The 25145-nt window shown below is 47.0% G+C and overlaps 1 protein-coding gene across 2 annotated transcripts in view; it reads right to left on the bottom strand.

The window, feature by feature from the left end:
- The window catches only part of dab2 (DAB adaptor protein 2), an 82938-nt gene extending 80868 nt beyond the window's left edge, over positions 1 to 2070 (bottom strand). For both annotated transcript variants that reach the window (XM_072257084.1, XM_072257085.1), the window contains exon 1: positions 1892 to 2070. The gene's annotated coding sequence lies outside the window, so the exon portion shown is untranslated. The remainder of the gene's footprint in view (positions 1 to 1891) is intronic.
- Positions 2071 to 25145: the final 23075 nt, after the last annotated feature.

Raw genomic sequence — 25145 nt, 5'->3', positions numbered from 1 at the left:
GGCAACCATCTACTACCACTCTCTGGCTCCTTCCACAAAGCCAACGTCTAATCCAGTTTACTACCTCATCCTGAATGCCGACCAACTGAACCTTGCTGTTCATTCAAGTATTCAAGATTGTTTAATGTTATTTCCAGTATACAAGTGTAAAGGAGAATGAAATAATTGTTACTCTGGATCTGAAACAGCACAAAATGAAAAGCAGAATAATATACATGGATCGATCGTCTGTCCATAGAGTCATAGAGTCACACAGGACATGGAGTCTGCACACAAGGTGACTCCGACAGGACGTTATGAAGTAGCGGTGGTTTATTTATGTATTGAGATGCAGTGTGGAGTAGGCCCTTCTGGGGCTTCGAGCTGTGCCCTCCCCTAATTAATCCCTAGCCAATCACAAGACAATTTACGATGACCAATTAACCTACCAACTCGCAGGTCTTTGGAATGTGGGTTGGAGTGTGGAGGTGTTGATCAGCCTTACTGCGTGGGGAAGGTAACTGTTTTTGAGTCTGGTGGCCCTGGTGTGGATGCTACACAGCCTCCTTCCTGATGGGAGTGGGACAGACAGTCCATGAGTAGGGTGGGCGAGATCCTTCATGATACTACTGGACCTTTTCCAGCACCTTTCTGTATATGCGTCCTTGATGGCGAAAACAGAACAAGACATTAGGTAGGCCACATTTGGAGTTCTGTATGCAATTCTGGTCACCACACTACAGGGTGCATGGGGTACCCCTAGAAAATAGAGGAGATTGAGAAAGATGAATCTGAGTTACAGGAAGAGCAGACAGGCTGGAGCTTTCTTCCCCTGGAGTGAAGGAGGCTGACAGGTTAGATTAGAGGTTTATAAAGTCATGACACCATGAGATGCAGGAGCAAAATTGGGGCACTCAGCCCATTAAGTCTGTTTCACCATTCCATCACAGCTGATTTATTATCCCTCTCCACCCCTCTCTCCTGCCTTCTCCCTGTACCTTTGACATCCTGACTAATCAAGAACCTCCGCTTTAGATATACCCAATGACTTGGCCTCCACAGCCAGTTGTAGCAACAAATTCCACAGATTCACCACCCTCTGGGCAAAAAGTTCCTCTTCATCTCCATTCTAAATGGGCCTCCCTCTATTCCAGGGGTTTCCAACCTGGAGTCCACAGATCCTTTGGTAAATGGTAGGGGTCCATGGCATTAGAAAGGTTGGGAGCTCCTGCTCTACTCTGAGGCTGTTGCCCTGGTGTTAGACTCTCCTACTACAAGGTAGATTGTCAGCCTTTTGCTATAGTTTAAAACTAGAGTGCATGGGTTTAGGGAGAGGGAAAGATTAAAGGGGGCACAAGGGGCGATTTTCACCAAGGGTGGTCAATGTACTGAACAAGCTGCCAAGGGAAGTGGCTGAGGCAGGTACAAGTAGAACAATGAAATTACTCTTGGACAGGAAAGGTAGGGATATGGGTCAAATACAGAAATATGGGACTAACCCAGGAAGGCACTCTAGTCAAGGGCTTAATGTTCGCTTACCCCGTTATATAACAGCAGGAATGTCTGTGCAGGGCAGAAAACGGAGCGATTGGTAAGAGTTATTCTACAACAGCAGACTCACAGAGGGCCGAATGGCCTCGGCTGCATTGCCAACCCAACCAACTGGGGAATTCAGGTGGGTGACCTACACTGGAGAATTCTCATGGGCACTTGCCTCTTGGGGCGGACCGTGCCTGCCCAGCAGCGAGCTGTGCCCGGAGAGAGGGAGCGCGGAGCCGCTCTCTGCCCGGGGAAGGAGCGCACGGCAGTCATTCCACGTCCGATGCCTACGTTAACCCCTGGCCTCCTCACACCGAACCGCTACTCGCGTCGAAAACAGCGGCCGGAGCTTTCAAAAGTTTCAACGACTTACGGGGACCCCGGCCGGCTGTGCGAACCGCTTCCAGTCCACATGTCCCGGGTTGGGACCCAGAGGGCGCCCGCTGCAAGTGCCGATCCCGGGGGCTGGACAGGGGAACGAGGACCGTTGTCTCGGAGAAGGTTCTAATCAGATGCTGGCGGCCGGAGATTGGGAAGGAATGCGCCGGAGAGTGGAAGGGACAGCCCCTCCCCCCCCCCCCCCCCCCGGCGGTCAGAGTTAACCCTCTGCGCGCCTCCCATTCCCACCGACAGCACCATCCCCGTACACCTTCTCACCGAGTACCCATCAGCAACCCCTCGGCTAGAGCGGCACGTCTCGCAGTATCTCCCCTATAGGAACCCCCCAAAAAAGACCATTCGGCTTACGGGGAGGCAAAGTTTTTGTTTTCTTTTTTAAAAAGCTGACAAACTTCTATAGATAAAAGTGGAGAAGTATTCTGGTTGGTTGCATCACGGCTTGGAATGGAAGCTCCACATTTCAACAACGGCAAAGGATGCAAAAAGTGATGGATACAGCCCAGTCCGTCAGAGGCAAAACTCTCCCCACCATTGAGCACCGCCACAAGAAAGCAGAATTCGTCACCAAGGGCCTCCAGCACCAACAGCATGCTCTCCTCTGGCTGCTGCCAGCCTGAAGCGGGTGCAGAAACCTTCGGTTCCACACCCCCAGGTCCAGGAACAGTTATTACCCCTCAACAATCAGGCTCCTGCCCCAGCAAGGAAAACCTCACCCATCTCAACACTAAACTGATTCCAAACCCATAGACTTGCGTTCAATGACTCTTCACAACTCAGGTTCTCAGCACTATACTTTATTTGTACAATTTGTCTTTTGCACGTTTGTCAGTCTTTATCAAAGTTGAAAATGCATGCACGTCACCATACAAGATCCCGAGATTCTTTTACTTGTGGGTATACTCAACGAATCTATAGAATAACAAAATCAATGGAAGAGCACACCAACTTGTGTGTTCAGTGTGCCAAAGACAACAAACTGTGCAAATACAAGAAGAAGAATAATAAATAAGCAATAAATATTGAGAAACTGAGATGTGGGAACAGTTCAGTGATGGGGCGAGTGGAGTTCAGTGAAGCTTTTCATAAATTCTTGCATTTCTTTATTTTCCTGTGAAATGCCTGCAAGAAAACGAATCTCAAGGTGGTATACAGTAACATACACACTTCGATAATAAACTTACTTTGACCTTGAGGCACTCATACATCCTCTGCCCTTCACTAACCATTTGGAATCTGTGCTCAACAGCGAAGAAGCTCCTGGGTTATTTCCCCAGAAAGAAGACAGATTTACACCTCCCAAAGGGTGGATTCATGGTTTAAAACTTTGACCAAGTTTCTGATTTGTTTCGAATGAAGTTGTGGAGACAGTCACAAAGTTGCTGTGCAATTTGATAGGGCAGTTGAGAAGGCATATGGTGGTGGCCTTCATTAGTCAGGGGATCATTATAGGACAAATCAAGTGTGACAGTGGAAAAGCGTGTATGGAACCGGAGGAAATAGCAGAGGTACTTAATGAATATTTTGCTTCAGTATTCACTACGGAAAAGGATCTTGGCGATTGTAGGGATGACTTACAATGGACTGAAAAAGCTTGAGCATGTAGATATTGAGAAAGACGATGTGCTGGAGCTTTTAGAAAGCATCAAGTTGGATAAGTCACCAGGACCGGATGGGATGTACCCCAGGCTACTGTGGGAGGTGAGGGAGGAGATTGCTGGGCCTCTGGCGATGATCTTTGCATCATCATTGGGGACAGGAGAGGTTCCGGAGGATTGGAGGGTTGTGGCTGTTGTTCCCTTATTCAAGAAGGGGCGTAGAGATAGCCCAATGAGTCTTACTTCAGTGGTTGGTAATTTGATGGAAAAGATCCTGACAGGCAGGATTTATGAACATTTGGAGAGGCATAATATGATTAGGAATAGTCAGTATGGCTTTGTCAAGGGCAGGTCATGCCTTACGAGCCTAATTGAATTTTTTTTGAGGATGTGACTAAACACATTGATGAAGGTAGAGCCGTAGATATGGTGTATATGTATTTCAGCAAGGCATTTGATATGGTACCCCATGCCAGGCTTATTGAGAAAGTAAGGAGGCATGGGATCCAAGCGGACATTGCTTTATGGACCCTGAATTAGCTTGCCCACAGAAGGCAAAGAGTGGTTGTAGATGGGTCATATTCTGCATGGAGGTCAGTCACCAGTGGTGTGCCTCAGGGATCTGTTCTGGGACCCTTACTCTTTGTGATTTTTATAAATGACCTGGATGGGGAAGTAGAGGGATGTGTTAGTAAATTTTCTGATTACACAAATGTTGGGGGTGTCATGGATCATGTGGATGGCTGTCAGAGGTTACAGTGGGACATTGATAGGATGCAAAACTGGGCTGAGAAGTGGCAGATGGAGTTCAACCCAGGTAAGTGTGAAGTGGTTCATTTTGGTAGGTCAAATGTGATGGCAGAGTATTGCATTAATGGCAAGACTCTTGGTAGTGTGAGGATCTTGGGATCTGAGTCCATAGGACTACATAGGTTGACTCTATGGTTAAGAAGGCATATGGTGCATTGGCCGCCATCAATCGTAGGATGGAGTTTAGGAGCCAAGAGGTAATGTTGCAGCTATATAGGACCTTGGTCAGACCCCACTTGGAGTACTGTGCTCAATTCTGGTTGCCTCACTACAGGAAGGACGTGGAAACTATAGAAAGGGTGCAGAGGAGATTTACAAGGGTGTTGCCTGGATTGGGGAGTATGTCTTATGAGAATAGGTTGAGTGAACTCAACCTTTTCTCTTTGGAGCGATGGAGGATGAGAGGTGACTTGATAGAGGTGTACACGATGATGAGAGGCATTGATCATGTGGATAGTCAGAGGCTTTTCCCCAGGGCTGGAATGACTAACACGAGAGGGCACAGTTTTGAGGTGCTTGGAAGTAGGTACAGAGGAGATGTCAGGGGTAAGTTTTCTTAAAAAAAAAAAAATGCAGAGTGGTGAGTGAATGGAATGGGCTGCCGGCAACAATTGTGGAGACAGATACGATAGGGTCTTTTAAGAGACTCCTAGATAGGTACATGGAGCTTAGAAAAATGGAGGACTATGGGTAACCTGAGGTAATTTCTATAGTAAGGACAAGTTCGGCACAGCTTTGTGGGCAGAGGAGATTTACCAGGAAGCTGCCAGGACTGGAGAGCATGTCTTACGAGGGTAGGTTGAATGAGGAGCAAAGGAGGATGAGAGGTGATGTCATAGATAAGAATCATAGATCAGGGCTGGAGGGGCCTACTCCACGCTGTATCTCATTAAATAACATTTTTAAATCTCCTGGTTTCAAGGGATTGGGCAAAATGCAGCCAAGTTAGATTAGGTTGGGAAGGCAATTTGGTCAGAAAGGACAAGATGGGCAGAAGAGCCTGATTGTGCAGTATGACTATATTGTATTGTGCCTGCTGTAATCAGTGGTGTATGGAAACCTGGAGACACAGCTGACCAACAAACAGCCAATTTGCTTGCAGATTTCAGCAAGGAAGAATTTTCTTTAACACAAAATATTCTGCAGATGCTGGGGTCAAAGCAACGCTCACAACACGCTGGAGGAACTCAGCAGGTCGGGCAGTATCCGTGGAAACGAACAGTCAACAGTCTGGCCTTTAGCATTATCATGGAAAAGGATAGAATCAGAGAGGACAGGAAAATGTTTAATTGGGGAAAGGCAAATTATGAGGACTATAAGACTAGAACTTGCGGGTGTGAATTGGGATGATGTTTTTGCAGGGAAATGTACTATGGACATGTGGTCGATATTTAGAGATCTCTTGCGGGATGTAAGGGATAAATTTGTCCTGGTGAGGAAGATAAAGAATGGTAGGATGAAGGAACCATGGGTGACAAGTGAGGTGGAAAATCTAGTCAGGTGGAAGAAGGCAGCATACATGAGTTTAGGAAGCAAGGATCAGATGGGTCTATTGAGGAATATAGGGAAGCAAGAAAGGAGCTTAAGAAGGGGCTGAGAAGAGCAAGAAGGGGGCATGAGAAGGCCTTGGCGAGTAGGGTAAAGGAAAACCAAGGCATTCTTCAATTATGTGAAGAAAAAAAGGATGACAGGAGTGAAGGTAGGACTGATTAGAGATAAAGGTGGGAAGATGTGCCTGGAGGCTGTGGAAGTGAGCGAGGTCCTCAACGAATACTTATCTTCGATATTCACCAATGAAAGGGAACTTGATGATGGTGAGGACAATATGAGTGAGGTTGATGTTCTGGAGCATGTTGATATTAAGGGAGAGGAGGTGTTGGAGTTGTTAAAATACATTAGGACGGATTAGTCCCTGGGGCCTGATGGAATATTCCCCAGGCTGCTCCACGAGGCGAGGGAAGAGATTGCTGAGCCTCTGGCTAGGATCTTTATGTCCTCGTTGTCCACAGGAATGGTACCGGAGGATTGCAGGGAGGCGAATGTTGTCCCCTTGTTCAAAAAAGGTAGTAGGGATAGTCCAAGTAATTATAGGCCAGTGAGCCTTACGTCTGTGGTGGGAAAGCTGTTGGAAAAGATTCTTAGAGATAGGATCTATGGGCATTTAGAGAATCATGGTCTGATCAGGGACAGTCAGCATGGCTTTGTGAAGGGCAGATCGTGTCTAACAAGCCTGATAGAGTTCTTTGAGGAGGTGACCAGGCATATAGATGAGGGTAGTGCAGTGGATATGATCTATATGGATTTTAGTAAGGCATTTGACAAGGTTCCACACGGTAGGCTTATTCAGAAAGTCAGAAGGCATGGGATCCAGGGAAGTTTGGCCAGGTGGATTCAGAATTGACTTGCCTGCAGAAGGCAGAGAGTCGTGGTGGAGGGAGTACATTTAGATTGGAGGATTGTGACTAGTGGTGTCCCACAAGGATCTGTTCTGGGACCTCTACTTTTCATGATTTTTATTAACGACCTGGATGTGGGGGTAGAAGGGTGGGTTGGCAAGTTTGCAGACGACACAAAGGTTGCTGGTGTTGTAGATAGTGTAGAGGATTGTCAAAGATTGCAGAGAGACATTGATAAGATGCAGAAGTGGGCTGAGAAGTGGCAAATGAAGTTCAACCCGGAGAAGTGTGCGGTGGTACACTTTGGAAGGACAAACTCCAAGGCAGAGTACAAAGTAAATGGCAAGATACTTGGTAGTGTGGAGGAGCAGAGGGATCTGGGGGTACATGTCCACAGATCCGTGAAAGTTGCCTCACAGGTGTATAGGGTAGTTAAGAAAGCTTATGGGGTGTTAGCTTTCATAAGTCGAGGGATAGAGTTTAAAAGTCACGATGTAATGATGCAGCTCTATAAAACTCTGGTTAGGCCACACTTGGAGTATTGTGTCCAGTTCTGGTCGCCTCACTATAGGAAGGATGTGGAAGCATTGGAAAGGGTACAGAGGAGATTTACCAGGATGCTGCCTGGTTTAGAGAGTATGGATTATGATCAGAGATTAAGGGAGCTAGGGCTTTACTCTTTGGAGAGGAGGATGAGAGGAGACATGATGGAGGTGTACAAGAGGAGTAGATAGAGTGGATAGCCAGTACCTCTTCCCCAGGGCACCACTGCTCAATACAAGAGGACATGGCTTTAAGGTAAGGGGTGGGAAGTTCAAGGGGGATATTAGCGGAAGGTTTTTTACTCAGAGAGTGGTTGGTGCGTGGAATGCACTGCCTGAGTCAGTGGTGGAGGCAGATACACTAGTGAAGTTTAAGAGACTACTGGACAGGTATATGGAGGAATTTAAGGTGGGGGCTTATATGGGAGGCAGGGTTTGAGGGTCGGCACAACATTGTGGGCCGAAGGGCCTGTACTGTGCTGTAGTATTCTATGTTCTATGTTTCGGGCCGAGACCCTTTGTCAGGACTGAAGAGGGAAGGGGCAGGGGCCCTATAAAGAAGGTGGGGGGAGGGTGGGAAGGAGAAGGCTGGTAGGTTCCAGGTGAAAAATCAGTAAGGGGAAAGATCAAGGGGTGAGGGAGGGGAGGCAGGAAAGGTGAAGGAGGAATAGGGGAAAACACAATGGATAGTAGAAGGAGGCGGAACCATGAGGGAGGCGATAGGCAGCTGGAGGAGGGGGCTGAGTGAAACTCTGATGGGGGAAGGGAGGGGGAGGGAATTACCGGAAGTTGGAGAATTCTATGTTCATACCAAGGGGCTGGAGACTACCCAGACGGTATATGAGGTGTTGCTCCTCCAACCTGAGTTTGGCCTCATCATGGCAGGATGATACCACCACTGTCAGCAGCATCTCAGATGGTGACGAGGAAGTGTAATGGAGTGAGATAGATTGGCTGGTGTCACAACAAGCATGTATACAATGTTAGTCAGTAATACTAAGGAAATGATGTGGACTTCAGGAAAGGGAAGTAGAGGGAACACACATCTGTCTTCAGAGGGATCAGCAGTAGAAAGGGTGAGCAGCTTCAAGTTCCTGGGCATGAAAGGACCTCAGAGGATCTACCCTGGTCCCAAAATATTGATGCAAATATGAAGACATGCCAGCAGCTATATTTCATTAGGAGTTTGAAGAGATTTGGTATGTAAAAGTCTTCAGCAAATTTCTGCAGATGTATACTGGAGAGCTTTCTGACTGGTTTCATTACAACCGTATAGAGGCACCAATGCACAGGATCGCAAGAGGCTACAGTTAGCTCCATCATGGACACTATCCTCAGTGGTGGGGAGGCTATCAAGGCCGTGCCTTGAAGGAGCAGCATCTATCACTATGGACCTTCACCACCTGAGGCGTGCCTCTTCTCATTACTGTCATCAGGGAGAAGGTACAGGAGCCTGAAGACCCGCGTTCAGAAACAGCTTCTTCCCCTCCACCACCAGATTTGAGAATGGTTCACGAACCCATGAACACTACTGAAATCTCTTTTGCACTATTTATTGTAAATTAAATAGAATTATTGTGTCTTTGCAGAAAGCACATTTCATAATGTCAGTGACATTATACCCCATGTATCCTTAAGGTGTTCACAGCTGGGGTAGGGGTTAGTGCGGGTAAGTTCCCATTACTTTTTTTTGCTCTCAATGACGTGCATCTCAAACAGCCTCTGACAATCAAGACCAGCTCCTGGCCTTCACGTGTGGCTTAGCTAAGTCCAGCATAACTATTTCTACTGAGAAATAGAAAAGGTGGGTTACTGGTGCCTTAAAACCAGTTGCTTTGGGCAGAAGGGGCTCATCAGCTGTAGTTGGCTAAGAGAAGGAAAACTCAGATCTCAAACCTCTGTGGCTATACCCACTCATGGGGAAGGCTTTGAGTAAACCCCACGCCCACCCCCCCCCCCCACTGCCAAGGAAAATTCTGCAGCTGCAGTCCCTAAGGCAGTCCTGGGCTGAGTTCAACGCTAACAATTCCTGTGGTGTCACTGGATGGGTCTCTGCCATTCCTTTAGACTGATCTGCCGTGGGAGCCTGCTGCACGGGCAACAGCTAGCTCTCCATACCATACTGCCCTGGCTCATGTACTGACCCGACAGTGACAACGTAGACAGCTAGGACACAGTACCCACAGTTGACCCCGACCAACGAAGGGCCTCTGATACACCTGAAGCTGGAAGTCTGGAGCAGCTGGATATAACGCTGGGGGATAAATTCCTGCCAAATGTGAGCTTAGGTGCTGAAGCTCAGCTGAACAGAGGGAGGGTATTGTGAACTAATGACCAACAGCTGAGACGAACAAATAGCTCAGGCCGAATTTAACTTGGGACACATCCATGACTCTTATTATTGTGGGGAGGTTGAAGGATTAGGTCTGAACTGAAGGCTTACAAAGATGCAAGTTTAGTGACACTTGGCTCATTTGCACAGAGGTCAGTTTGAGTTTACTCCAACAATGATACAACATTTTCCACCCTAATAACCCAACCTACCTGGTCAAAAATCTCCACTTGAACATGAATTCAGTGAACAGAACTTTACAGCACAGAAACAGGCAATTTGGCCCATCCAGTCCATGCTGATTCTACAATCCACTCTGAAATATGCCTTTTTCCAGATTACATGGTGGGAGGGGAAAGGAGGGAGGGAGGGAAGGGTCTCACTGAAACCTATTGAATATTGAAAGGCCTAGAAAGAGTGGATGTGGAGAGGATGTTTCCTGTAGTGGGCGGGGGGGGGGGGGGGGAGTCTAGGACCGGAGGGCATCCGTTAGTCTTGCGAGACCATGGATCTTCGCCTGGAAAGTCTTCACTCTCCAGGGCGCAGGCCTGGGCAAGGTTGTATGGAAGACCAGCAGTTGCCCGTGCTGCAAGTCTCCCCTCTCCACGACACCGATGTTGTCCAAGGGAAGGGCATTAGGACCCAGCTTGGCACCAGTGTCATCGCAGAGCAATGTGTGGTCAAGTGCCTTGCTCAAGGACACAACACGCTGCCTCGGCTGGGGCTCGAACTCACGACCTTCAGGTCGCTAGTCCAATGCCTTAACCACTGTGACTGGAGGGCACAGCCTCAGAATACAAGGGCCTCCCCCTTAGAACAGAGATGAGGAAGAATTTCTTCATCTAGATGGTGGTACACCTGTGGAGTTCATTGTCACAGACAGCTGTGTAGACCAGCCATTGTGTATACTTATAGTGGAGGTTGATTGGTTCTTGAATAATCAAGAAGCTAAGGTTACAGGGAGAAGGCAGGAGAATATGGACGAGAGGGGTAATAAATCAATCGTAATATAAGGGTGGAGAAGACTCGATGGGAGGTGTAAGGGCGTGTGTAGCACTTGTTCCGCTTACGAGGATAAGTGCCGGCAGGGAGGTCGGTGGGGAGGGATGGGGTGGGGGGTGGGGGGGAGACGAATGAGGCTTTTCATTCCAGAACAAGGGAGATGTCCTCCTTTTTTAAAGAAAGGGGCTTCCCTTCCTCCACCAACTCTGCTCTCAAACGCATCTCCCCCATTTCACGTACATCTGCTCTCACTCCATCCTCCCGCCACCCCACTAGGAATAGGGTTGCCCTTGTCCTCACCTACCACCCCACCAGCCTCCGGGTCCAACATATTATTCTCCGTAACTTCCACCACCTCCAACGGGATCCCACCACTAAGCACATTTTTCCCTCCCCCCCCACCCCCCGCATTCCGCACGGATCGCTCCCTACGCGACTCCCTTGTCCATTTGTACCCCCCATCCCTCCCCACTGATCTCCCTCCTGGCACTTATCCGTGTAAGCGGAACAAGTGCTACACATGCCCTTACACTTCCTCCCTTACCACCATTCAGGGTCCCAGACAGTCCTTCCAGGTGAGGCAACACTTCATCTGTGAGTCGGCTGGGGTAATATACTGCGTCCGGTGCACCCGATGAGGCCTTCCATTGGCGAGACCTGACGCAGACTGGGAGACCGTTTCGCTGAACACCTATGCTCTGTCTGCCAGAGAAAGCAGGATCTCCCAGCGGCCACTCATTTTAATTCCACATCCCATTCCCATTCTGATATGTCTATCCACGGCCTCCTCTACTGTAAAGATGAAGCCACACTCAGGTTGGAGGAACAACACCTTATATTCCATCTGGGTAGCCTCCTACCTGATGGCATGAACATCGACTTCTCTAACTTCCATTAATGCCCCACCTCCCCCTCGTACCCCATCCGTTATTTATTTATATACACACATTCTTTCTCTCACTCTCCTTTTTCTCCCTCTGTCTATACCCTTTGCCCATCCTCTGGGTCTCCCCCCCCCCCCCCCCGTCTTTCTTCCCGGATCTCCTGTCCCATGATCGTCTCATATCCCTTTTGCCAATCATCTGTCCAGCTCTTGGCTCCATCCCTCCCCCTCCTGTCTTCTCCTATCATTTTGGATCTCCCCCTCCCCCTCCCCCTTTCAAATCTCTTACTAGCTCTTCCTTCAGTTAGTCCTGACGAAGGGTCTCAGCCTGAAACGTCGACTGTACCTCTTCCTAGAGATGCTGCCTGGTCTGCTGCGTTCACCAGCAACTTTGATGTGTGTTGCACTGTGTAACGATCTGGTCTGTATGAACAGTGTGGAAGATAAGCTTGTCACTATTATTGTTTTACCTCGTTCTACCCCAATGCACCGTGTAACGATCCAGTGTGGAAGACAAGCTTGTCACTGCAGCATGAAACCATGTGCAGCATTAGCACAACGTTATTACAGCTGAGGGCAAAGTTTGGAGTTGAATGCCAGCTTTCTCCAAGAAGTTTGCACGTCCCCCTGGTGGAATGCGTCGTCTGGTTCCCTCCCACAGTCCAAAGATGTACCTATAGTAGGTCAGCAGGTCTCACGAGTAGGCTATGGTTAAATTGTGGGGTTGCTGGGCAAGGACTCTGAGGACTGATTCTATGCTGTATCTCAATAAATAAGAAAATTAATTCAGTATTGGTAAATTGACGGTAAACAATTTTAAATGCTTCTTCGTGTGGGTGTCCACAAGTTGAGCATTCATAACTTGGAGAGGGGGTGTGGGCATGGTTGGAACTGTACACACCAAGGTGTTTATTACTCTGTCCAGTCTCCTTGTACACTTACGTGCCAAGTTTGCAAATTCCTCCAAATGGTGGTTTAAAGTCACTGGGCTCTAGTTTGAGTGTTAGTTCCTTCTGGACAAACCCATGGAAAAGATGGGTGGAGGGGCAGGTAGTGTTGAGGAAGCAGGGTATCTGCTGAAGGTTAGGAGAATGGGCAAAGCTGGAATTCAGTGCAGGGAGGTGTGTGATCATGCACTTCGACTGAAGGAATAAAGTGATACATTATTCACTAATGGGGAGTGAATTCAGATACCAGAGGTGCAAAGGGACCTGGGAGTCCTCATCCTAAAAGTTAACTTGCAGGTTGAGCTGGTAGTAAGTAAGGATTTCTGAATTTTCTTCCCATTTAGAAAATAATATAAGCCTTTATTACTTCTAACAAAGTTCATGACCCTACACAGTTTTCTATCTGCTATTTCTGTTCAAGTCCTTCTATAGACTCCCTGCTTTCCCAAAACTACCCGCTCTTCCAGCTTTCTCAGTAACTTCAGCAAACTTGGCCACAAAGCCATCGATTCCATCATCCAGAACATTAACATACAACGTGAGAAGTAGTGGATCCAATAGCAGCCCCCGTGGAACACCATTAATCACCGGCAACCAATCAGAAATGGCCTCTTTATCCCCACTTTGCCTCCTGCCAGTCAGTCAATCTTCTATCTATGCCGGTATCTTTCCTGTAGTACCTTGTTAAGCAGCAGGTGTGCGGCACCTTGTCAAAGGCCTTCTGAAAATCCAAATAAACATCCACTGATTCCCCTTTGTCTATCCTGCCTGTTATTTCCTCAGGTTTGTCTGGAGGAGAAGATGGCTGCGTGACGGCAGCGCGCCGGCCTCTCTGGTGAATGATACCTGTAATCTGTCAAGTAGGGGACTGTGCACAATTCTGATTTGATGGAGACAGACGTGAGAGTACGGAGGAACATCTGGAAAACTTCTGAAATGCCCGCTTCGCTGTCGCTGCTACTGTGTGGTAACCAGAATCTCTGAAGGAGAAGGCCCCGAATCCTCGGCTTTGCTTGTTCCAGCGGCCGGACGAGGTCGAAGGCGCTTGGCAGAGGGTGGTGCTCGGGAGGCTGTATCGGAGGGGCTGGTCGGAGGCTCGAAGTTTTCAGACGGATGGACTCAGTGTCGGTTATGTTCGGGTGCTTCCAAGGCATCGGCAAGTTGATGGTGCCTGGAAGTTTATGGCAGGGAGTTTCTCCCTTTTGCCGCCTGCTATCAGGGACTCGGGAGTCGATCGACTCGGGGACTTTGAGACTTCTTTTTTACCGTGCCCATGGTTTGTTCTTCATCAAATTATGGTATTGCTTCGCACTGCTGTAACTATGTGTTATAATTATGTGGCTCTGTCAGTGTTAGTCTTTGGTTTGTCCTGTTTTTCTGTGATATCACGCCGGAGAAAAATAGCATCACTTCTTAATGCATGTATGCATTTCTAAATGACAATAAAAGAGGACTGAGTGTTCTCATAATCTAAATTCCAACAGATTTGTCAGACAAGATTTCCCTTGATGGCCAGAATGGCCCAGTTACAGTGCCTTTACATTGGCTCTCCCAGCAGCATTACAGAACTCCATGTGTAGGGCATTGGCTGGAACTCTGTCAAAGTAAATTTATTATCAAAGTGCATATACATTCTGTCACCACTTTATTATTAGGTACCTCCTGTAGCCAGCCTTCTGCTGTTGTAGCCCATCCATGTCAAGGTTCAACATGTTGTGTGTTCAGAGATGCTCATCTGCACACCACCATTATAACACATGGCCATTGAATTTTTGTCAGCTTGTACCAATCCGGCCATCTCTCTCAATAATGCGCTTTCACCCATAGAACTGCCACTCTCTAGATGTTTTTTTTTGTTTTCCTGCACCACTCTCTGTAAACTCTAGAGTCAGTTGTGCAAAAGTTGGTGTAAATAAAGAAAAACAAGAAATAATAATAATAATAATAATGCTGAGAACATGCGCTATAAGGTGTTCTTGAAAGTGAGTGCACAGGTTGTGGAATCCGTCCGGAGTAGTGGTGAGTGAAGTTATCCACACTGGTTCAGGAGCCTGACGTTTGTAGAGTTCTAACTGTTCCTGAATCTCTGGGGGGGGGGGGGGGAGCCAATACCACACTAAAACCATACCCCAGAATATTTATGCTTAAACTATTGACGAAACAGGGCAGGGACCCACAGGAAGTTGCTCAGGAACAGAGCACACTGTTTGGAAGGTACCCAGAACACAGAATGGAAGTTAGGCTCCAAGAATTAAAGAATCCAACAGAAGGCCCAGAAGCCTTTCAGACCCCCCCGTACAGTTGCCATGGATACTTTTGAGTTGAGTTTTCTCTACGCCAACATCTGAATGTGTGCTGTGGGAGCCCGGCCTGTCCAGCTACTGGCCTGATGCAGTGTGTAGAGCTGTAAACTGCACTTCCTGCAGACTGGCTGCAGATTCCCAGCTGGAGATCTCCATGGTAACGGGAGTCCATATTAACTCTTGGCTTCCCACCTAGTAACCTGCCCAATGCGCAAATCCCAGTCAAAGCCCTGCGAAAGGCAGCAGGGTCAGTATGCAGATAGAACACTGTAGTTACCATAGAAACTACAGCACAGAAACAGGCCCTTTGGCCCTTCTTGGCTGTGCCGAACCATTTTCTGCCTAGTCCCACTGACCTGCACACGGACCATATCCCTCCATACACCTCCCATCCATGTATCTGTCCAATTTATTCTTAAATGTTAAAAAACCCGCATTTACCACCTCGTCTGGCAGCTCATTCCATACTCCCACCACTCTCTGTGTGAAGAAGCCCCCCCGAATGTTCCCTCTAAACTTTTCCCCCCTCACCTTTAACCCATGTCCTCTGGTTTTTTTCTCCCCTTGCCTCAGTGGAAAAAGTCTGCTTGCATTCACTCTATCTATACCCATCATAATTTTATATACCTCTATCAAATCTCCCCTCATTCCTCTACGCTCCAGGGAATAAAGTCCTAACCTATTCAACCTTTCTCTGTAACTGAGTTTCTCAAGTCCCAGCAACATCCTTGTAAACCTTCTCTGCACTCTTTCAACCTTATTTATATCCTTCCTGTAATTTGGTGACCAAAACTGAACACAATACTCCAGATTCAGCCTCACCAATGCCTTATACAACCTCATCATAACATTCCAGCTCTTATACTCAATATTTCGGTTAATAAAGGCCAATGTACCAAAAGCTCTCTTTACGACTCTATCTACCTGTGACGACACTTTTAGAGAATTTTGTATCTGTATTCCCAGATCCCTCTGTTCCACTGCACTCCTCAGTGCCTTACCATTAACCCTGTATGTTCTACGTTGGTTTGTCCTTCCAACATGCAACACCTCACACTTGTCAGTATTAAGCTCCATCTGCCATTTTTCAGCCCATTTTTCCAGCTGGTCTAAGTCCCTCTGCAGGCTCTGAAAACCTTCCTCACTGTCTACTACACCTCCAATCTTTGTATCATCAGCAAACTTGCTGATCCAATTTACCACATTATCATCCAGATCATTGATATAGATGACAAATAACAATGGACCCAGCACTGATCCCTGTGGCACACCACTAGTCACAGGCCTCCACTCAGAGAAGCAATTCTCTACCACCACTCTCTGGCTTCTTCCATCGAGCCAATGTCCAATCCAATTTACCACCTCTCCATGTATACCTAGCGACTGAATTTTCCTCACTAACCTCCCATGCGGGACCTTGTCAAAGGCCTTACTGAAGTCCATGTAGACAATATCCTTCCCTTCATCCACTTTCCTGGTAACCTCCTCGAAAAACTCCAACAGATTGGTCAAACATGACCTACCACACACAAAGCCATGTTGACTCTCCCTAATCAGCCCCTGTCTATCCAAATGCTTGTAGATTCTGTCTCTTAGTACTCCCTCCAATAACTTACCTACTACTGACGTTAAACTCACCGGCCTATAATTTCAGTGAAATTATTCAGTGAAAGGGAACAAAATTATGAAGGAATAGATAGGGTGGTTCCTTAAGATCGTCATAGCCGGGGGTGGTAATGGGACAAGCTCCCACTACCTATTAAATGCTCCCAATGGCGTGCACCTCAAAGAGCCTCTGACAACCAAGTCCAGCTCCTGGCCTTCACGTGTGGCTCAGATAGAAGCCTGGTGGAACCACTTCCTTTGACAGAAGGGGTAAAGGTGGGTTACTGGAGCCTTAAAACCAGTCGCTTCGGGCAGATGGGGCTCATCAGCAGTGGTTGGCAGCTCATCTCGGAAAAGGAAAACTCTGATCTCAAATCTCCGTTGCCTTGTGGTGATACCCGCTCATGGGGAAGGCTTCGGGAGTAAAGCCGGAGGGAAAAATCTGGAGATGGGAGTCCCTAAGACAGTCCTACATTGAGTTCAATACTGAATGGCAACTTTGGCAATGCTGCTGGTGCCCAACTGTATGGGTCTCTGCCATTCCTTTGGATTCATCAGATGTGTGCAGAGAGGGAAGCTTGTTCTCCATCTTCTACTGTCCAGGCTTGTATATCTAGACAGCAAAGACACAATAGCCATGGTCAACACTGACTGACGGAGGCCTTCGCTCTCACCTCACATAGACAGGGTAAATACAAGCAGGTTGGGCGAGACCAGATCTAGAGGTCATGGGTTAAAAGTGAAAAGTGAAATTCCTGACAGGGAATTTCTTCACACAGAGGGCGTTGAGGGTGTGAAAGGAACTGCCAGTGAGGTGGTGGACACAGGTTCAATGTTAACATTCAAGTTTGGATAAGTACATGATTGTGGGGGGGGGGTGTGGTAGGCTATGGTCCAGGTGTGGGTCAATGGGACAAGGCAGAATGACAGTTCAGCATGGATGAGATGGGCTGAATGGCCTGTTTCTGAGCTGTGGTGTTCTATGACTATGAACAGACCATGAGGGATCTTGGAGGAGCACTAGTGATACTCTGGCCCCACTGAGGAGCAGTTCTGCTGTAATCAATTCTCCTCTAGTCACCTTCTGGAGGTCCTGGATAAAATAAAATGTGTTGTATTGAATCTCATGTTAATGGAATCAGGATTATCCCAAACTAAACCAAGTGCACCCGAGATTTGGCTCACTTTTCTTACACAAGAGAGATTCAACAGATGCTGGAAATCCACCTTCTTGCCATAACTTTTGGTGCCCTGACCAATCAGGAAACTATCAATTTCCTCTTTAAATATACCCATGGTCTTGGCCTCCACGGTAGTCTGTGGCAGAGAATTTCATAGATTCACTGCTGTCTGGTGAAAAAAAATTCCTCCTTACCTCTGTTGTAAAGGGTTGCCCCTTAATATTGAGGCTGTGCCCTCTAGTTCTGGATACCCCCATCATAGGAAACATCTTCTCCACATCCACCCTATCTAGTCCTTTCAACATTCAGTAGGTTTCAATGAGATTCCCCCACATTCTTCTAAATTCCAGTGAGTACAGGTCCAAAGCTGCCAAACACTCCTCGTATGTTAACTCTTTCATTCCTAGAATCTTTGTGAACCTCATCTGGACTCTCTCCAATGACAACACATCCTTTCTGAGATATGGGGCCCCAAACTGTTGACAATATTGCAAGTGCAGCCTGATTAGTGTCTTACAAAGACTCAGCATTATCTCCTTGTTTTTATATTCTATTTCCCTTGAAATAAATGCCGATATTGCATGTGTCTTCTTTACCACAAACTCAACCTGCGAACTAACCTTCTGGGAGCCTTGCACAAGGACTCCCAAGTCCCTTTGCACCTCTGATGTTTGGATTTTCTCCCCATTTAGATAATAGTCTGCACTTTTGTTCCTTTTACCAAATTGCATTATCATACATTTCCCAACGCTGTATTCCATCTGCCACCTTTTTTTAAATTTGTCTAAGTCTTTCTACAATCACAATGTTTCCACCCTTCTACCTACCTTCATATCATCCACAAACTTTGCCATAAAGCCATCCATTCCATTATCTAGATCATTGACAACGTGAAAAGTAGTGGTCCCAATACTGACCCCTGAGGAACACCACTAGTCACTGGCAGCCAACCAGAAAAGGCTCCTTTTATCCTCACTCACTACCTCCTGCCTGTTAGCCATTCCTCCATCCACTCACTTTTGCTACGATATATAAACCTTCCTTGGTTTTTAATGCAGTCCCTGACTTCCCTTGTCAGTCACAGTTGCCTAGCCCTGCCATTTGAGAACAACTTCTTCTGTGGGATATACCTTGTGAACTATTCCCAAAAACTTCAGTCATCTCTGTTTTGCTATCATCCCTGCCAGTATCCTCCTCCAATCCACCGAGGCAAGCTCCTCTCTCATTCCTCTGTAATTCCCTTTATTCCATTGTGATACTGATAGATGTGATTTATGCTTCTCCCTCTCAAATTCCAAACATATTATGATCACTGCCTCCCAAGGGTTCCTTTACATTAAGCTCCCTAATAAAATCTGGGTTATTACACAACACACAATCTAAGATAGTCTTTCCCCAAGTAGGCTCAAGCACAAACTGCTCCAAAAAGCCATCTCATAGGCATTCAACAAAATTCCCTCATGACTGGACACCAACCTGATTTTCCCCAATCTCCTTGCATATTGAAATTCCCCCATTTCGATTGTGTACCCTTATTGCCTTTTCCAGCTCCCTTTTCAACCTCACCCACACATCTTGGCTACTATTTGGAGGCCTATATATGATTTGTATAATTTTTTTTTTACCCTTGCAGTTTCTTAACTCCACCCAAAGATTCACCATTCTCTGACCCTCTGTCACCTCTTTCTAAAGATGTAATTCTATCTCTTACCAACTGAGCTTGTCTTAGTAATGGCAGCTATGACACATCCAAGTCATCATAAAAACCTATCCGCCACAAAGGAAAATAACATTTTTACTCTGTATCCTAAAGGCGGGAGGAGAGAGAGCAGCACGCCGCGCGTGCGCAGCCCTCCGGTGAAAAATGATATCGTATCTGTTAAATAGGGGCCGTGGACAATTCTGATTTGATGGAGACAGATGTGAAAGCATAGAGGAACATCTGGAAAAATTTCTGAAACGCTCGTTCGCTGCTGTTGTTACTGCACAGTCAGGAATCTTCCAGTGGGAAGGCCTCAAAATCCCTGGCTTTACCTGCTGTTGGCGACCGAGATTGAGGTCGAATCGTTCAGACAGAGATGGCACTCAATACTCTGTGTCGGAGAGCTGATCAGAGGGAGAAGTTTTCGGATGACTCAGAGTCGGATTGTGGTCAGGCATGGCAGGGGTAGTTTTTCTTCCTTCTCCCATCTGTGTGAGATGTGGGACATTTGAGAGACTTTGAACTTTTACTGTGCTCATGGACTGTTCTTCATCAAGTTATGGTATTGTTGCACTGTTGTAACTATATGTTATAATTATGTGGTTTTGTCAGTTTTTTCAGTCTTGGTCTGTCCTGTGTTTTGTGATATCACACTGGAGGAAATATTGTATCATTTCTTAATGCATGCATTACTAAATGACAATAAAAGAAGACTGTGTATCTTTATAATCTAAAGACGATTCCAGATGCACTAATTGTTTCCTCACATCCAAAGGCCGTTATCATGGATTTATTGAGCAAAGACCTGCTCAGTTCCTCCAGCATTTTGTGTCTCACCCTTCTTGACCAGTCTCCATCACGTGGAAGCAGTTCACAGCCACATCCCAGTGCTCTCCGACTCTTCGACCATGTGCCCACCCAACATCTATCAATTGCTAGCTTGTATGCCTCCACTCCCCTCAAGTTATTCTGGCTTCTGCCCCCCTTTCTTTCCAGTACTCATGAAGGGTTTCAGGCCAAAATGGCGGCTAGTTATTCCCTCCCATAGGTGCTGCCTGACCTGTTGAGTTCCTCCAGCATTTTCTGTTGCTCAAGATTTCTAGCATCTGTTGGAAAAATTACTGACATGCTCCAGCCAGTTAAATGCCAATCACACCCCTCACCTCCCGCAGTTCTGACATTGGTCTCATCCAATTTCTACCTCTTCACCCCTTCGCCTCACCTCCCTCTGGTGCCCCTTTATCCCCCATCTCCCATGGTCCACTCTCCTGTCAGATTCCCTCTTCCGCCAATCACCTCTCAACTCTTTACTTTACCCCTCACCTGTTTGAACTCCTCCCCCTCTCTCCACATTCTTATTCTGGCTTCTGCCCCCTTCCTAATGAAGGGTCTCTGCCTGAAACATCAACTGTCCATTTCCCTCCACAGGTGCTGCCCGACCTGCTGAGATCCTGCAGCGTTTGGTGTTAAATTCAGTTGAACGGTGAGTACAAAGGAGGTTTTGTGGCGGGAGCGGAGAATAGGTAGGTGCTTGGAGGTTTGCCACAGGCACACAGTGCAGCCTTGTCGAGCCCTCCCCACCACAGGCAGCACGGCCAGCACACAAGGACTCCAGCGCTCAGATGGAATTTATTATCTAATTAGGTGGGGTTAGCAGGTCTTCTCTGGGATAAATAGCCCTTGCTCAAGAATCAGTGATGCGTTTCTCATTTGCTACCTTCCCCGTCCCCCACCACCCTAAATTCCTTGACATGGGGTCAGCTGCAATGGAACAGTAATTGCTGCCAGGCACATTAACCCTACATGTGCCAGGAACAAAAATAAAGACAAAAATATCGCATTGTACTATTGAAACAGTTAAATTACGTCATTTGAAAGACTAGAGCTAGAGGTCAGGGGTTAAGGGTGAAAGGTGAAAAGTTTAAGGGGAACTTCTTTACTCAGGGTGTTGAGAGTGTGGAATGAGCTGGCAGATCTGGGTTTGATTGCAACATTTAAGGGAAGCTTAATATGGGAAGGTATATGGATGGGAGAGTACAGTCCCTGTGCAAGTGCAGGCTGAGGGGTCCCGGCCGGTTCACAGCCTGGCAGGAACTAGATGGACCAAACAGTAGTGCTCTATGTCTAACACAGACAGAGGACGTGCTGGGGGCAGCCCACAAGTCTCTGTCGCAGACATCGCATGCCCACAACTCAATAACCCTAACATCTTTGGACTGTGGGAGGAAACCTACGTGGTCATGGGGAGAACATACAGACAGCAGCGGGAATCGAACCCTTACTGCTGGCATGGTCGTGTTACTCTGAACTCTGTGCTACTGTGTCACCAGAACTACTGTACAAATGGCACTAGGGCCAAGATACCGCGTCGCAATGTACTGCCCCAGCCAAGCATGGCCATTATTATAGGCTATGAAGCCGATCTGCACAGCAAGATTCCACAAAGTGGCAGCATGGGGGCGGTAGCGGTCAGCATAACGCTATCACTGTGCCAGCAGCGTGAACACATTTCCCACCGCTAAGGAGTCTCTACATTCTCTCCGTGTCTGTGGGTTTACTCCGGGTGCTCCAGTTTCCTCTCCTGGTCCAAAGACATACTGGTTGACGGGTTAAATGGCCATGGGCGTGATTGAGCAGCGTGATCTCTTTGGGCTGGAGTGACCTGTTACCATGCTGTCTCTCCAAATGAATATAATGAAGCCTAGAGGCTGTCAGAACTCAGCTGAAATGTGCCCATGTAATCTTCACCCAAATCTCAGCTTTGATGGCATCTACAGTTGGCAGCATCAATCCCGGAATCCCACCCGACAAGCCATGCCGCCTCCTTGTTGCTGAAATTGCGCAGAAGGGCTCGACGCCAAGCAATGAAGCCGAAAGGCCAGTCAGAAGTCCAGTAGTTGAAGCCCAATGCGCCATCACATGGAAAGTGGAGGCCGGGAGGAGGAATGGGGCTTGTTCTGCTCTGATTGTGTTGCTCGTTGCATTCTGTTGTTCTGACAAGCACTGTGGGCATGTTATGTAGGTGTCAGAATTTGTGCCGATACTTGGGAGCTGCCCCCAGCACTTGCACAGGTTGTGTGGACGTTTCGCTATGTTTCCGTGTACTTGTGATGTACAGAAGCCTGAAGTCCGACTCAACAGGGTCAGGAACAGCCATTTCCTTTCAACCATTTGGTTGTTGAACAACCCTAATCACTTCTAACTCTGCAGGTCACCTCTCTACCGTGCCTTTTTCTGAATTAAGGTGTTGCTTTTGCCATTGTTTTTCCACTGTATGATATAATGCACAAATTACACAGAGGCCACTGTGAACCACCTCCTGTACCCAATAAAGTGGCCACCGAGTGTATGTTCTGCATTCCTCTAGTAGTGCTGCAGGTTTTCCCAGTATACCTGTACCTCACCGTACATGGGCAAATGATAAGAAACTCCACTTGATGTGGGGGCCTCCCTGTTTCATCAGGGAGAGGGTGCATTAGTGCAAGCACACAGGGCTAAGCTATTCAACATTGGCCGAGTCACTCAGCTCCCTGTTGGAGACTGAAGGGTTCGACTATCTGTCAATAAGAACAGGAAATTCTCCAGCTTTCTCTCTCTTAGCAGTGGCATTCCAGAGAGACGGTTTCCTGTCAGTGCAGGATTTTTTTTGAAGCATTTACAAGAACTTTTCACCCACAAGCCTACTTGCTGAACAAGTATCATTCAATGTTGTAGGGAAAGCAGAAATGGATCAAGTACAAACTAACGGTTCCTGCAATTGTAGCAGTCTGATCCAGGGCGACACCTCAGCGTTGAAAGTCTGCGCAGGATACTGCTTCTCCAGCTGTCACATATGTGGTGGTTTGTGGACAGAATTGATGGCTTCATGGTCAAGTTTGTGAATATGACGAAGATAGGTGGAAGGTCAGGGAGCATTGAGGAAACAATGAGTCTACAGAAGGGCTTAGATGGATTAGAACAGGCAAAGAAGTGGCAGACGAAACAGTGTAGGGAAGTGTATGATCATTTACTTTGGTAGAAGGAATAAAGACATTATAACAGGGAGTACATTTAGAAATGAGGTACAAAGGGACTTGAGATCTTCGTGCTGGAATCAATAAAGGTTAACTTGCAGGCTGAGATGGTGGTGAGGAAGGCACATGCAATGTCAGCATTCATTTTGCGAGGACTAGAATAGAAAAGCAAGGATGTAATGCTGAGGCTTAATAAGGCATTAGTCAGATTTCATTTGGAGGATTGTGGGCAGTTTTGGGCCCCAATCTAAGAAAGGGTGTGCTGGCATTGGAGAGGATTCAGAAGAGGGTCACAAGAATGATCCCAGGAATGAAAGGGTTAACTTCGGATGAGCATTTGATGGTTCTGGTTCTGTATCCGCTGGAGTTAAGAATGAAGATGTATCGCATTGAAACCCATCAAATATTGACTTGCCCAGACAGAGTGGATGTTTCCTGTAGTGGGGGAGTCTAGGACCAGAGGGCAGAGACTCTCAATACAAGGACATCCCTTTAGAACAGAGATGAGGGGGGATTTCTTTAACTGGAGTTAGATTGATCTTAAGAGTAGGTTAAAAGGTCAGCACAGCACAGTGGGCCAAAGGCCCTGTACTGTGCGAAAACATCCTACCCAGATGCTTCACAGTCTCAGAGGGCAACTGCTGAGCCAAAACTGCAAGTAATCGCAGAGAGTTGTGAACGCAGCCCAGTCTTTACACCAACCAGCCTCGCCTCCACCAACCGCACTTCCCACTGTCTCAGGGAAACAGCCAACATAACCATGGGCCCCTCCCACACTGGTCACACTTTTCTACCCCCCGCGCCCCTCCCCCCCCAATCAGACAGGAGATACAGAAGCCTGGAAGCTCAGATCACCAGACTCAAGGCGAGATCCTATCCCACTGTTACAAAGCTTTTGAACAGACCTCTCGTGTAATAAAGATAAACTCCATTGGGACCCTTGCCCCCTCCACCTGCACTGCATTTTCTAAGTTACAGTACTCTGTTCTGTTTTCCTTTTGTGATACCAGATACTCTTAGGATTTGTACAGATTGTATGCAAACAGACAAAAGCTTTCTCGTAATAAACCGATTGATCATGAGATTGTGGAATTGAAATTTAAACAGGAATAGTAACTGTTACTAAAACTACCAATGGGCACTGTTCCACATTGTAACTCTAAAGGAATACAGCAGACTTTGTTAATAGACTAGACATTAGAAACGAGATTCTGTAACAGCCACAAGATCCTGCAGATAATAAACATCCCATCTATGAGGTATCACCAAAGATTCCCCCGTCCCACCCATTGAAATGTTGCTCCATCACAGGAAGGAGTGGCAGATTTGGAAAGGCTGCCTGGATTAGAGAGTACTACCTATAATGAGAAGTCAAACTTTTGGGGTTGTCCTCTCTGGAGAGAGAGGAACAGAAGTTTTTAAAATTACGAGAGCCATAGGTAGAGTAGAAGCGCGGGGTGGGGGGGGGGAGGAGATGGGACTGCAAGGTTTTTTGAGGCAGGTTTTGGATTTTATTTATTAATTTATATTCAGTTTATTTATTGAGCTAGAGCGCGGAATACACCAGACTGGCCCTCTGAACTGTGCCGCCCAGCGAGCCCCAATCTAACCCTATAGCCCAATCACGGCACAATTTAAAATGATCAATCGTCAATGTCCCCTCACATTTGTAATGGACAGTGTGTACAAAAATCCTGTGCTGGGCAATTCTTTGCCCAGTGAAAACAACATGCACACACGCTGAATCATTTCTTCAATAAGAACAGTACAAATAAGCCAGTTCTAGAATCTGCAGACAAATCATTGCAAACTCCACCTTGTCAACACCATCTGCATCAGAAACCGGAAAAGAAACTGTGATTGTGTACGATAGTGAAATACACGTAACATGCCAACGGGGTAGAAGGTGACAACCTA

This window comes from Mobula birostris, chromosome 5 (genome assembly GCF_030028105.1).
Source record: "Mobula birostris isolate sMobBir1 chromosome 5, sMobBir1.hap1, whole genome shotgun sequence".
Taxonomy (NCBI): domain Eukaryota; kingdom Metazoa; phylum Chordata; class Chondrichthyes; order Myliobatiformes; family Myliobatidae; genus Mobula; species Mobula birostris.
Note: the sequence above shows the minus strand (reverse complement) of the source record. Positions and strands in the feature narration are given on the sequence as shown.